This window comes from Taeniopygia guttata, chromosome 5 (assembly GCF_048771995.1).
Source record: "Taeniopygia guttata chromosome 5, bTaeGut7.mat, whole genome shotgun sequence".
Lineage (NCBI taxonomy): Eukaryota > Metazoa > Chordata > Aves > Passeriformes > Estrildidae > Taeniopygia > Taeniopygia guttata.
In genome coordinates, this window is record NC_133030.1 from 6722048 (window position 1) to 6735231 (window position 13184).

General features: G+C 48.3%; 2 long non-coding RNA genes across 5 annotated transcripts; one reads left to right on the plus strand and one right to left on the minus strand.

Moving 5' to 3' along the window:
* The first annotated feature begins 1044 nt into the window (after positions 1–1044).
* Positions 1045–4154, plus strand: LOC140684235 (uncharacterized). The gene is made up of 3 exons (XR_012056194.1): positions 1045–1182; positions 2746–2871; positions 4019–4154. It is a non-coding gene; the product is annotated as an uncharacterized lncRNA (long non-coding RNA).
* LOC140684233 (uncharacterized) lies at positions 1536–12178 on the minus strand. 4 transcript variants are annotated; one of them, XR_012056185.1, is made up of 5 exons: positions 11793–12178; positions 11221–11380; positions 10310–10429; positions 8231–8305; positions 1536–1744 (listed from the first exon to the last, which is right to left on the minus strand). It is a non-coding gene; the product is annotated as an uncharacterized lncRNA (long non-coding RNA). The 4 variants fall into 4 exon arrangements; XR_012056186.1 differs by lacking the exon at positions 1536–1744 and adding an exon at positions 3986–4288; XR_012056187.1 differs by lacking the exon at positions 1536–1744 and adding an exon at positions 3986–4291.
* Between the last annotated feature and the right edge of the window lie 1006 nt (positions 12179–13184).

Here is a 13184-nt window from a genome sequence, read left to right on the forward strand (position 1 = left end):
GGGAATGCTCAGGGAAGAAGCGTGGGATGTTTGACCTCTGAAATGGGTCCTGTTTGGTATAAAATACCCATTTTTTAGTGGTTTGTGGTTTTTGTGACCTTGGAAGAGTGTGGGGCTGACTAGTCAGCTTGGTGTCTGAGAAGGGGAAGGAGTCTGGGTTCCAGCAGCACTCCCAGGGCTGCTGCTTTGGGTGTGACACAGAACACAGCAACATTCCTGCTGTGCAGAGGTGGCAGGGAGTGGAACAGCAAGTGGCATAGCTGGGTTTTGCTCCCTAAATCCCAGAGCAGCTGGGTTTAAGTTCCATCAGCCAGAGGAGGGAATGAGCCCTGGTGCCAGCCCTCCTGGGGACACTGGACAGGTCTCACCATTTCTCTGCCATCACTTGCATGGTGTGGTTCTCCCTTGAGCAGAGAGAGCAGAACATGAGGCAGGAGGGGGAGCTCATTTTGTTTCTGCAAACTCCAGGCTTGGGACAGCTGCAGAGCACTTTGGGTTCAAATAATCCTGCCCAAATACATCAGCTCAAACCTCTCCTGGGCTCTTTTGGATCCCTCTGTGCCAGTCCTCCTCTGATCTTTTACCTGCGAAACATCTGCCTACTGGACAGGTTTTTACACCTACAAATTTATTTTCTTAGAAAAGGCATCGAGGTAATGAAAATTTGTGGAGAACAGGTGGTTGGTACACTAGGTGGGTAAGTCTTGGGCTTTTCTTCTTCTTTTCTTTAACCTGCTCTTAAGAGAACCCCTAAACTGGAAAGCTGAAAGTTTGGGGGTGGGGGGGAAGCTGCTTTTCATTTTTTAAGTGTTGCTGTGGGTTTTGGTATGCCAAGTGACCCTACCAAAACAGAATTGGAATAACTGAACTTCAGGACTCTGCACTTAATTCTTTTAATGTGTTTGTGTGGGTGCAGGAAATGCCAAATCCCAGAGCAATTCTGTGTCTGTAGCATTAAGTGCAATATCTTTAAAACCAAGTGCTCAGTGTGGGCTTTTCACGGATGCAAACGGTCCCAAAGCCATTCCTGTGCCCCAAAAGCCAGAAGGAGCCTGCCAGAAGCAGCCTTCACTGCCTGTCTGGGATTTCAGTTTGCTGCTGGAGCCTTCCCTCCATCTTCCCTCGGGTTTTTGTGCCAAAGGGGACCTGACCCCGGAGCCACACAGGGCGTCTGTTGCCTTGGTAAGTGCCAATGAAATTTGCCAAGTCTGTCAGGAAAGCAGAGCCATCCTGGGGTTTGCTTGGCCAAAGGTGGAACATGAAGATGTCCGTACCAGTGGTGGGTGTGGGTGCTGGCAGTTTTGGGTTGTGCGGTGCCTCTGGTCCCTCAGCAGTCAGGGCACGGCTGAAGCAAGGAGGGAAGCTGCAGGTGAGGGCAATATTGGCTGTTTCTTGGTCCAGAACTGGGAGTGCTGGAAGAACAGCTTTCCTCCTTCCTTCTCTCCACCACTGAGCAGAACATTAAGATGGTGCAGCACTAAGCTCTCTCTTTTGTGGGTTCTTGCTTGGTTGTAGTTTTTATTTTTTCTTCTGGATTTTTAATGAATTTCTAAGTGGTGCAGTGAGGAGCAAGTTGCTGGGTTGCATGACTTCTGACTGACGTATCACAGAAATGGGCATACGTGTGTGCACGTGCTTCCTGGCAAATCCAGGTGTGACGTGGAAATCCCAAGTAAGGATTTCCAGCCTTGGCTACACGTGGCACAGGCTTCTGAAAATGGAAATGGTTTTGGCAGAGTAGCAGCTGTGAAGCGAAGCAGAATTAAAATGCATGTGAGCAGAAGAACCAAGTGAAATGGTACTTCTGGGTGCTGTGTGCTCCTCTGGCCTCTGCCTGCTGTGAACACTTCGTGTTGCAGCTCAGTGTAGTCCAATTCAGTGTTTGTTTGGTTTGATTTTTGTGTGTAACAAAAACACTGCTCACTTACTCTAAACAACTTCCCTCCTTTACTGGACACATCCTGGAGTAGGACCAGACTCCCCCTCACCCTGGAGGAATTCCCTGCTCCTCTGGAGAGGGGTGAAGCCAAAGCTTAGGAGCAAAGGCAAACCACCAAACCAGGGGCATTCTATATATATCCAAATAAGGGGCTCTGTCTTCCTGCTTTTCCTGTAGTTCTCCTTCCTGGTTTCACCTGGCCTGGAAGGATGGGCATGGCCTGTATTTATCCTATGAAAATGGTGTTACTAAATCTGTCCAGAGGTTCTGATTACAGACGCTCATTTTCTGCCAAAAAACATTTTCATTTAATTCCTTTCACCCAGGATGCTCTCTGTGGTCTCAGACAGTGTTCCCTGGGAGGAAGGGCAGCCTTTGCCTCACCTGCACAGCTCAGGTGGGTGTGACAGAACTGGTGTGGCCTGACAAGGCATAAGCAGCTGTCTGTGCACTGGAGTGCCTTGAAACCTTTCTCTGTGAGGTTTTGGACACGTTTCTCTTTGGAATTTCTTGTGACACATCACCCAGGTGTCCCTTCCTTTGTATAAAGTCCCGTGGTAAAGGATTGAATGACGGACAAGTGGGGCCTGGGATAAAAATGGTTCTGTTAAAATTAGGCTAAGAATGCAATAGAGAAATGAGCTTCCTTTTAATGAAATAGTTAGGAATAAAAATGCTTTTATATTTCAATTGGTGTCCCCTCTCACGGATAAAACCCCATGGTGAGCAATCACAGCAGAAGTGTGAAAGCCTGGATCCTTTGGCTTCCACAGTGGATTTAATGTTCTTTTCCTCCTCTCTTTCAGGACAGGAGAAATCATTGAGCTCCTCCCATCTTTGCCAGAAGCTTCAGTGTTTAAGCAGCCAGAGCCAAGAGGCTTCAGCACCAGGGGTGTGCGCTGGAGGGCTCCTGGTCCTGCCCACGCTGTGGGGTAAGTCAGAGGGATGCAGGGTTCCCCTTTTCCTCTCTGCTGGGATTAAGTGCCTTGGGAATGCCATTTCTGACAGCCCAGCCCTACCTCTGTGTGCTGGGAAAGGGCAGGAGGGAAGAGGCAAATGCCAGAGTTCCTTGGGGCTGACGGAGTTGTGGTGTTTGGCTGTGCCCAGGGGGGCAGGCTGTGCATTGTTCGGGCACCCAAGGACTGGTCTGGGGCTGGGAGCCCGGGGAGCCAAGCTCTCGGTGCATTCCCAGCTCTGCCAGCTGCTGCAGGGCTGGGTGCCAGCCTCTGCTGGGGCTGGGGCAGGAACTGCAGGGCAGGGCTGGCAGGATTTGGGAGCAGAGGGAGGAAAATGAGGAACGGTGCTGGGCAGCGCTCAGCCTGTGCTGGTGTCAGCGCAGCCGTGCAGGGCGCCGGGATCTGGGTTCAGCTCCGGCTCTCCTGGGGTTCAGGGTGCAAGGTCGGAGGGACTGGGTTTATCTGTGGCTTTCCAGGCCAGCAGGAACAAGGGGAATGTGGTGCCAGAGCTGTGTCCCATCGGGCTGCGCTTCCCTCTGAGCACAGAGAGTCTGGGCTGAGGGGAGATTGCTGCGAGTGCCCCGTGAGCAATCCAGGGAACTCGGAATTGCATTGCTGCTGGGAACACTGCCTGAGCTCTGCTCAGGCTGTGTCTGCGAGGAGTGGGATTTGGGCTGCAGAGCTGCTGCTGGGCACAGAAAACGGAGTAAATCCTCTCCAGGGACGTGCAGTGAAGGACAGTGCAGCAGGGAAGGGGAATATTTGCAAATTATATCAGTATTTCTCCCAAAACTGGGAGAAATGGGGTGGAGCAGAGATGGGGGTGGTTTGCTTTTGTCTGGGCCGGTTATTCCTTGTGCACTGTTTTAAATCTGTAGTATGATTTTCTCTCCAGTATCTTTCTAACAAAAGCTCACAGAAATTTAGGTTCAGGGTTAGAAGTTGGGTCCATTCACTGCAAAACCTTGCCCAGGCTGGAGGACTGGGGTGATGGCTGCTCTCAGCAAAGGTTACCTATGAATACCGTGTCAGATTTCCTTCAGTGCTGGGCAGAACAGGTGAGGTTTGGATCAGGAATTCTGCAAACAAGGCCTGTGTGATGTTGGTTTATTGTGTTTTTCAGGGAGCCAGGGCTGGCACAAGGACTCGTGCAGGTGCTGCTCTGGCACCGGAGCTGTTGCCCTGTGGAGCCATTTTAAAGGTGTGATTATGGAACATTTTGGAGGCTGTTTCTGGAATTCCATTTGTATCTGGATCTCACTCCGAGTGCAGCAGTTCAGGCGAGGGTTCTGACCTCTCCAGACCTTGTGCTCACCTTGGTACAGCCCGGAGCTGGAGCAGTTTTCCAGGGAAGTGGAGATGGCTGAGGATGGGTGCTCTGGAAAGCAGGGACCTGCTGGGATTTGCATTTGCAAAGCTGCCGTGAAGTTTGTAAAACCAGCAGGAAATTCTAATTCCTGTGATTTTGGGGAGGAGGTGCAGGTCACCCTGAGAGCTAGACCAGAACTGGTTTGTGGTAAGGAGTCTGAGGTGTGTAAGTCCCACAGCTGGTATGAGCTGTGTGCTAAATGCAGTCCCAGCCCCAGAGGGAGGCTGATGGGCTCTGTTCATTGCTGTCCCCAGCTGTCCCCAGCCCGCTGCTCCCCCGTGGATCTGCTCTGGATTCGGGCTGTCGGTGCTGGAGCGCCCTGCTCCCTGCAGGGCCCTGCCCCTAACCCACGCAGAGAGAGAGAGCGCTGCTGGCCAGAGTGATCTTTTTTCATTTTTTCTCCCTGTGCTGTTAGCAAGGAAGGGATGGGACTGCTCTTGGGCCGGGAGCACTCAATGCTCAGGTGAACACCCGCCTGGGAGCGTGAGGGTTTGCAGAGCGAGCAGCTGCTGCGGCCCAGGAGCAGCCACAAGTTCTGTGTTCCAAGGCAGGCCAGAACTTTCTAATCCCGGGGTTTATTTGGCTTTTGGAACCCAGCACCTCTGCTCAGTTCTGCCGCACTGAGGGTACTTTTGTTCAATGCCTTCTGTTGGAACTTGTCAACTCTCAGTGTAGCGCACACAGCCCCAGCCCTGCCCTGCAAACCCTTCCCCATCGTGCCCACACAGTTTCTCTCTCACTCACTCGGGGCAGGCTCTTACTGACAGCCACAGAAACAGAAGTTATTTTATTTTATGTTATTCTTTTCCTGCTTAATGCCCGTGTCTTGTATTGGTACATCAATCCCATTGTTAAAATGTTATTTATTGTAAGGGATGTAGTATTAGCTTGTTTATTTAGATAATATTTTAACTGATTTAATTGTTTTAGTGTTGTTGTTGAAGTAATAGGTGGTATAAAAAGTAAAGCTACCATTTTTAAGTTTCAAGGCTTAAAATTACTTTTCTATTTTGGTTACTATTAATGGACAAATGACTTTTTTGTTTTAAATTGTTAGCTATTTTTATATAAGGGCTTTTTAATTATATGGATGATTTGTAATGTTTTTTATTGGTATATTAGGTAAGTAAGTAAAGAACGGATTTTTTGAGTAGTGCTGGATAAATAAAAAGTATGTAAACTAGAAACTTTAGTTAAAGTTACTTAAACGTTTGTTTTAGGTTGGTTAATTGGTAAAGTGATATAATTAAAAGCAAATAAAGTAAATAGAGCAGAAGTATAATATTTGATAGAATTTTATAATTTGTAAGATATTAAATAAGATTTTTATAATATTGATTTTTAAATTTATAAAGAAACTTAAAGTTTATATATTTTGGTGGGTGTAGTACAAGATGTTAGGTGTAAGTTGCAATTCTTGTGTAATTTACATTTGTATTTACATAGTGTAATTTATCCTTGTATTTATGTTGGTGTTTTATTTGTGGAGTGGTGAGTGTGTTTTTTGTGTGATCTGGTTTTATGTTTCTTATTGAAATTTACTTGGGTTTTTGTACTTGTTGAGATATAAATACACTTTATGTTTTGATATGAGAAATAATGATATAAGTTGTTATAATTTTTCATTTATAAATATGAAGAAATATAAGAGTAAAATAATCCATGTAGTAAAGAAGAAATTGATCATAATTAGGAATTACTTAGATAATATCTATATTTAGTAACATAGGTGAAATTATATGATTAGTAAGTATTAAAAGATTGTACATTATTTTAGAGTTTATTACAGTTGATAAATGTTAAATTAGTGGTAAGTTAAATATTTATGTGTGGATAATGATTTTTTAAGTTTATTTTAAAAATAAGTTTATTTGTTATATTGATAAAGTTAAATTGTTAAGTTAAAATTATTTGAATTTATTTTTGACGTAGAAAATATTTGGGTTTGTTGTTAATCATTTTATTTAGGTAGAGTTAGGGTTAGGTTATAGTTTAAATTTTAATTGGTGAATGTTTCTTAATATATTTTTATATAATGTTTTTAAAGGTAGTACATAAGAGTAAAAATGTTAGGATTAAAGATTAATTACATTATTTAATAATTGGATTTTTTTAGAAGTTTTTTACAATAGAGATGCTTTGAATATAGTAACCTCTTTTTTTAAGGATTTGAAAGTGGTTATGGACAGGATTGTGAGTTTGGATTTGGATATTGAGAGTGTGAAGGTGGAGGAAATGTATGAGAGAGTCATTACTTAGTGTGAAACTTAGAAAAAGAAATTAATGTTGTAGTTGGATTTTATATTGAAGTGATTTTGTAATAATAACTGAGGAAAGTGATAAGATTAACAGTTTGGAGGAGGTTTTTAATGAAATATCTTTTTTTTAATCTTGAAAAATATTTAAAATGATGAGATAACATTAGGTTAAATTATAGAGTTAGTGTAGAGATTAGTTAGAGAGTTAACTTGGTGTAAGAGCGGTATAAGTTGAGAATAAAGAAGTAGGAATTAGAAATTTTATGTGTTTTCAGATCATTATATAAAGAGATAAAGTATATGCAAGTTGGTTGTAATTATTATAATAATATTTAATAAGTATTGTTTATTATAAAAATGAATATATTTATATTATATAATTAGTATATTAGTAGTAAGTGTTTGAATATGTTAGGATAACTTTTAAAAAATATTTATATATTAAGGAAATAGAGTAAATTTTTTAAATAGTATGATATGAATAGTAATTGCTATTTTTTGGTGTTACTTACAAAAGATAAAAAGAGTAGAGATTGTAATGAAGAACAAAATTTTTGATGAAAGTGATCATATAATACACTGTATTTTTTTTACTTCTGAATAGGTGTTTGTTAGTGTTTTCTTTTAGTTGTTTTAATTGGAGTTGTTTTAATTTTTAAGAAAATTAACCATATACTGTATAGTTTAGAGAAATGATCTTTGATAAAATTTAGGATACGTTATATTAAATAACATTTAAATTTAGACGGAATGAATTTTGATAGTAAGGAATAATAAACTTTATTTTAATAGATAAAAAGAAACTTAATGTATTTATTTAAATGTATTGACATTTAATTTTGTTTGATTTTATTAACACTTAACATATTGAATGTTATTATTTATAAATATTGAAGGGTTTTTAAGTCTTTTGGTTTTGAAGAAATTTTAGCTTGTTGAGTTATGATTATTACGTATATCTTTACAGGGTGGAGTTTATTTTTGGGAGATATGTTTCTTAGTAAAAGATTTTTATTTATGTTACATTTCAAATGGTACTAATTTGTATAGTGGGGTTTTTTTTAATGCAGGATATTGATTAGATTCTTTTATATTTTTTGTGGGCTTTGACAAATATTTATTTATATCATTAGGCTTTTCTATTTTTGAAGTATGTTTTGATGTTTTTTGTTGTTTTTCTAAGAATTTGATTTAGAATTTGAAGAGTATTTGGTGTTTGGAGGAAATAAAGGTGAGGGGTTTTTGGATACGGTTGAGTTGTATGGTATGTTATTTTGATTTTTTGTTTGGTTGTGGGGAAGGTCTCCTTTGGTTAGATGTGGAAGCGTGAGACTGGCAGTAGGACTTTTTGTCTAATGCTTGATGAGTCTGTTTTATGGGGAGGAGGTGTTATTTTAAGTTTTATAAAATACACTGAGAATTAGTTAAATGGAAGAAACATTATGGTAATTAAAGGGTGCTACGTTTAAAGAGCTATAAATCCTTTTTAATAACTGCTTGACATAAGGTGAGCTTAATCTACTTTTTCTGCCCCAGAAAGCATCAGGCACATGCGCATCAATGGCACGACCCCTGCCCACTGCTCCTGTTTCACCAGACCAAAATCAACAGCAAAAGTTGGTTGGGCTTTAAGAACATGAAATAACTTTGAAGCAAAATAAATCACATTTTTCCCCTGTGTTTTTTTCCTTTCAGATGCTGCACTCACCTCTGTGGACACGCGCTGAGCTCTCACTGCAGGAACCCGTCAGGCCTCAGTGGCTGTGAGTTCATGTTCTTCTCACTGGGGAATTGAAATAATTGCTGGTTAATTGCAGAAATGTTTTCTGGAGCCTTTCCCCTTTTGTGCCCCTGTGCTGTGTGGGACAAGGGCAGAGGAGCCAGAGGAGCTGGAAAGGGGCGGGAGAAGGCAAAGGGACCCCCTGGTGTCCCCAGGGCTCTGTGGAGAACAGAACGGACACTGTGGGGGCACGGGGAGGTGAGGAGTGACAGTCTGGGGCCAAATCCCAGCTCACCCGCAGGGAAATAAGTGAGGGACATTTTGGAGGGGAAAGCTGAGGCCATGAGTTCACCCAGCCTGGCCAAGTTGTGTTTGCACAAAGTGGCACCAGAGGCAAAGGTCAATCCAGAGCCCACCCTGCTCAACCTCTAAGTCCCAGAATAAATTCTACAAGCTGCCCGTTGAGGGACTAAAAATATTTTAAAGAGAACCAAGAGCTTTCCAAGAGCAAACCAGAAGGTTCCTGGGAATCCCATTGCACTGTTGTCACAGCCTTTTTGACAGAGCTCTTAGTTTTTTTATTTCAATGCTGCGTTTCTCTGCTGGGATCATTCACTCTGGGGGCTGTGGGGACTTTTTGGGTTTGAACCCCCTCCCGGTGGCCCTGACACTGCTCAGGAGCTGGAGGAAAAGCAGAGTCAGCGCTCCTGGCAGGGGCAGGGAGTTTTCCCCCAGAGCAGATGCAGCAGCTGCCCTCCAGCCCGGCCAGGAGGGATCTGCTTTGGCTCCTGGCTGCTGCAGGGACAGAACGTGTTCAGCTGCTCCAGGTGACATTCCAGCAGCCTCATCTCCCATCCAGCCCAGCCAGGAGGGATCTGCTTTGGCTGCTGCAGGCACAGAACGTGTTCAGCTGCTCCAGGTGACATTCCAGCAGCCTCATCTCCCATCCAGCCCAGCCAGGAGGGATCTGCTTTGGCTCCTGGCTGCTGCAGGGACAGAACGTATTCAGCTGATCCAGGTGACATTCCAGCAGCCTCATCTCCCATCCAGCCCAGCCAGGAGGGATCTGCTTTGGCTGCTGCAGGCACAGAACGTGTTCAGCTGCTCCAGGTGACATTCCAGCAGCCTCATCTCCCATCCCTGCCCAGCCAGGAGGGATCTGCTTTGGCTCCTAGCTGCTGCAGGCACAGAATGTGTTCATCTGATCCAGGTGACATTCCAGCAGCCTCATCTCCCATCCAGCCCAGCCAGGAGGGATCTGCTTTGGCTCCTGGCTGCTGCAGGGACAGAACGTGTTCATCTGATCCAGGTGACATTCCAGCAGCCTCATCTCCCATCCCTGCTCCTGCCCCTCCTGCTCTCAGATCCCACACCACCAGCTGTGCCAAGGGAATTTGTCCCACCAGCAGCAGGGGAAGGACACGAGCTCCCACCTTGGCACTTGGGTTGTCCCTCTGGGGGATGCTGGCTGCTGGGATTTAGACCATTCCATATGTTTGGCTGCTGAAACTTCCCCACCCAGGGGATTTTGCAGAAAGATTGTTCTCTGTGTGGTGCCTGGATTTGGGGTTCAGTATCAGCTTTGCTAGTTCAGATGAATTATACCCACAGCCCCAGATTCCCTGCCAAATTCCTGCTGGAATAACCTGACAGTGCCTCGTGGAGACTGGAAGTTCCCATGCAGAGCTGCCACTTTAGCACCAGCTGTGTCAGGAACCAGCAGAGGTTCCAGGGAAGCTCAGTGGGAACAGGACAAGGACAGGTCTCTATTCTATAGAACTTGCTATTTAAAACCCTCATCCCCCCGCCCCAGGGATGTCTCTGGGATCACTTGACAGAGTTCCTTGGAATTCAGCTGTTTCCCCCCCCCGGAGCTCAGGCTCCAGCTGATGTTTTAAAGCAGGACAAGGCGGTGGCTGGGTGCCCTCCCGGCCTGTGCTGAGGCAGAACATCTCTCCTGCAGAAGCTCCGCTCCTTTCAGAGCCTCAGCAGCGGCCTCTGCATGGCCTTTTCCCTCAGGAAAGGGATGCACATCCCTGCCTGCAGCACACCTCCAGTGGGACCCACCTGTGAGAGTTTTCCATCACTTCTGCACCTCCAGCTGGCTCCCTGAAAATCTCCAGATATCATCCCACTCGAACCTCTGATTTTAAGGCATCTCCGAGGCTATGGCTTGGCATTTAGTATCTGTGAAGGAAGATTGCCTTGGCTCAAATGAAACGTAAACTTGAAGGCATTTAGAGATTTTGAGGAGCTAAGAGAAATAAGTCTTACTAGAATTAATTAAAATAAGAATAATAAATGAGTAGGCCTTGATGAAGTTAGGAGTTAGTAGTTAACTAATAATTAATTGCTTGTCAGCACAATGTTTAGTTAGCTGGGTTTATAATGAAGAATATAGAAACTGACATAGGTTTTAGGAACATAAGACAATTGTGGGCCTCCTCTGTTCTGAAACCAATTGAAGACAAGGAATGGGAGTTCTACCAAGAGTTCATTTGTCATACTTGCATTGAAAAGGTAGAAAGGTCAGAAGGAGGAAGACTTCATTTACTTCCTCATTTTGGGACCCCTCCCCATGAAAGGGACCACCGACCCATTTCAAGGGACAAACTACACATGCTGAATGGCTTTTGGAGTGATTAGCATACAAAGCTAATGTACCAAATGTACATTATTATGTACCAAAATTATGAATATGTATTTGTATTTCAGGTAGTCAATACTTGTATGGATAAAAAGACTCTGTAATCACCTGGAAGGGGCGGTGTGTATTTGGGAGCGATCCCGCACGCTGCCCGGCGTCGAATAAACACACACTTGCTAACTTTAAACTGTTAGAGAGTTTTTGTCCGTCACAGTTAGATATCGATACTAGATCAATATCCATATTTTTTTAATAAATCACAAACGCTGCTGGTGGATGACGGCCTCAGGCTGGAAAAGAGGGAGGAGATTTGGGGGGGGCTGGGACATACCGGGCAGCTGTGTGGGAGCTCGGGGAGGTCAGAAACAGGGATTGCTGTCAGAGCCGCTCTGCAAACGGCCGTGCCTCCATTCCCAGGTGATGCCAGCCGTTCCCTGGGGTCCCTCGGGGCTGTCGGTGGCATCTGTCCGGGCTGAAGCATCCCTGCGTGCCTGTGGGGAGCAGCCCCCGGCCGAGGAGCCACGGGCAGCCCTTCAGCCGTGTCCGTGCCAGCGCTGTCCGGTGCCCCGGTGCCCGTGCCGGGCCGTGCGTTGGGCACGCTGCGAGCCGCGGGCCGGGCACGGCAGCTCCTGCCCTGCCGAGCCAAGGACCGGAGGTGCTCTCTGCCCTTCGGGGGCTCCGGGCTCCTCCAGCCCCGCACCGGGCGCAGCCGGAGCGGGAGCGGCGGCCCCGGCGGAGCGGCGATGCCGGTCCCGATCCCAGCCCCGATCCCGCCCCGATCCTCCGGCCCCGGCACCCCCACCCCGCCCGCCGAGGAAGGAGCGGCTCTGCCCGGCTCCCACAGCAGACACCGGCGGGACCGGGACCCAAATCCCCGGGTCCGGATCCCAGTCCCGGTCCCACCTGAGCCCGTCGGACGCCGCGCAACGCCGGGAGCAGCCCCGATCCGATCTCGGCACGGCGCTCCGAGCGCCGGTCCCGCCGCAGCCCGGGCCGAGCATCCCCCGCAGAACGTGAGGCGGGCGCGGATCCGCCGCCATTTACGGGCGGGGGGCGGGGCCGGGGCGGGGCCAGCACAGGTGCGCGCACAGGTGCGCGGGGCCCCAGCGCGCCTGCGCGGGGCGGGGCCGGGGGGATTTAACCCGCGGGGAGGCCCGGGCAGAGCCATTTGCTGCTCGGCGCTCGGAGCGGGAGGTTGCGGCCGGCCGGGCCCCTTTATCTCTTTTTCTCTGTATTTCTTTTCTTCTGTGTTTCTGTTCTTTTGCGTTTCTTTTTCTCTATACCTCTCCTGGGTACCCTCCCTTCCTCCCCTCCCCCACCCCCTACACCCTCCCCCCCCAAACCCCCCCCCTCCCTCTCCCCCCTAGCCCTCCCCTCCCTCCCCCCCGGGCGGTCCCCCCTACACCCCTTTCCCTTTCCTCCCTTTCTATTCCCCTACTCACTCCTACCCTGTTCCTCCGTCCTGTCCCTCTTCCTTCCCTCCCCAGCCGGGCTCCCCCGCGCCCCCTTTCCCTGCTCCCCTTCCCCCCTGCACACGTTCCGCCTCCTTCCCCAAACCTGCCTTCAATCCTTCCTTTCCTTCCTCCACCCTGCCTTCCCCCCAGCCCCCTCCCCGACTGCCCCATACACCCCGACCTCTCTCCCCCTGCCCCTGTCCTTGTCCCCTTCCCTTCGGCTGCCGCTCAGCTCCCCTGTTCTCGTTCCCCATTCCCGCTCTCCTTCTTTCCTCGCAGCCGCGGGGCTCGGGGTGCCGGATAATAAAGCCCAGAGGGCCGGAGCCCGGCGCCCCCCGCCCTCGCTGGGGTCCCCACACGGGGCAGGAGCCGCTCTGCGGGTCCCCCCATTGCAGTGCAACACACGGCCCGACACTGCCGGGGCTCCGGCTTTCCCGACATCACACTGGGGGGTCGGGCCGGGGGGGTGGGAGGGGGTGTGAGGAAGGGCCCCCTCATTAGGAGGGGGCTCTGGGGGGTGGGGGGCGGGGGGGTTAGGAAGGGCCCCCTCCGGAGGAGGGGGTCCCGGGGGGGGGGGGTCAGGGTGGGCCCCCTCCGGAGGGGGGGGTCCCGGGGAGGGGGGGCGGGGCGGAGGGGGGGCCTTCCCCCCTCTAGCCCCTCCCCCTCCCCGGGACCCCCTCCTCCGGACGGGGTCGGCCCCGGCCCCCTCCCGGGGACCCCCTCCTCCGGACCGGGGCCCGGGGGGAGGGAGGGGGGCGGGGCGGGGGAGGGGGGGGAAGCAGAGGGGGTCAAGTCACTCTGATCCCTTAACAGACGTTGAAAAAAAAAAACTACTCAAGCA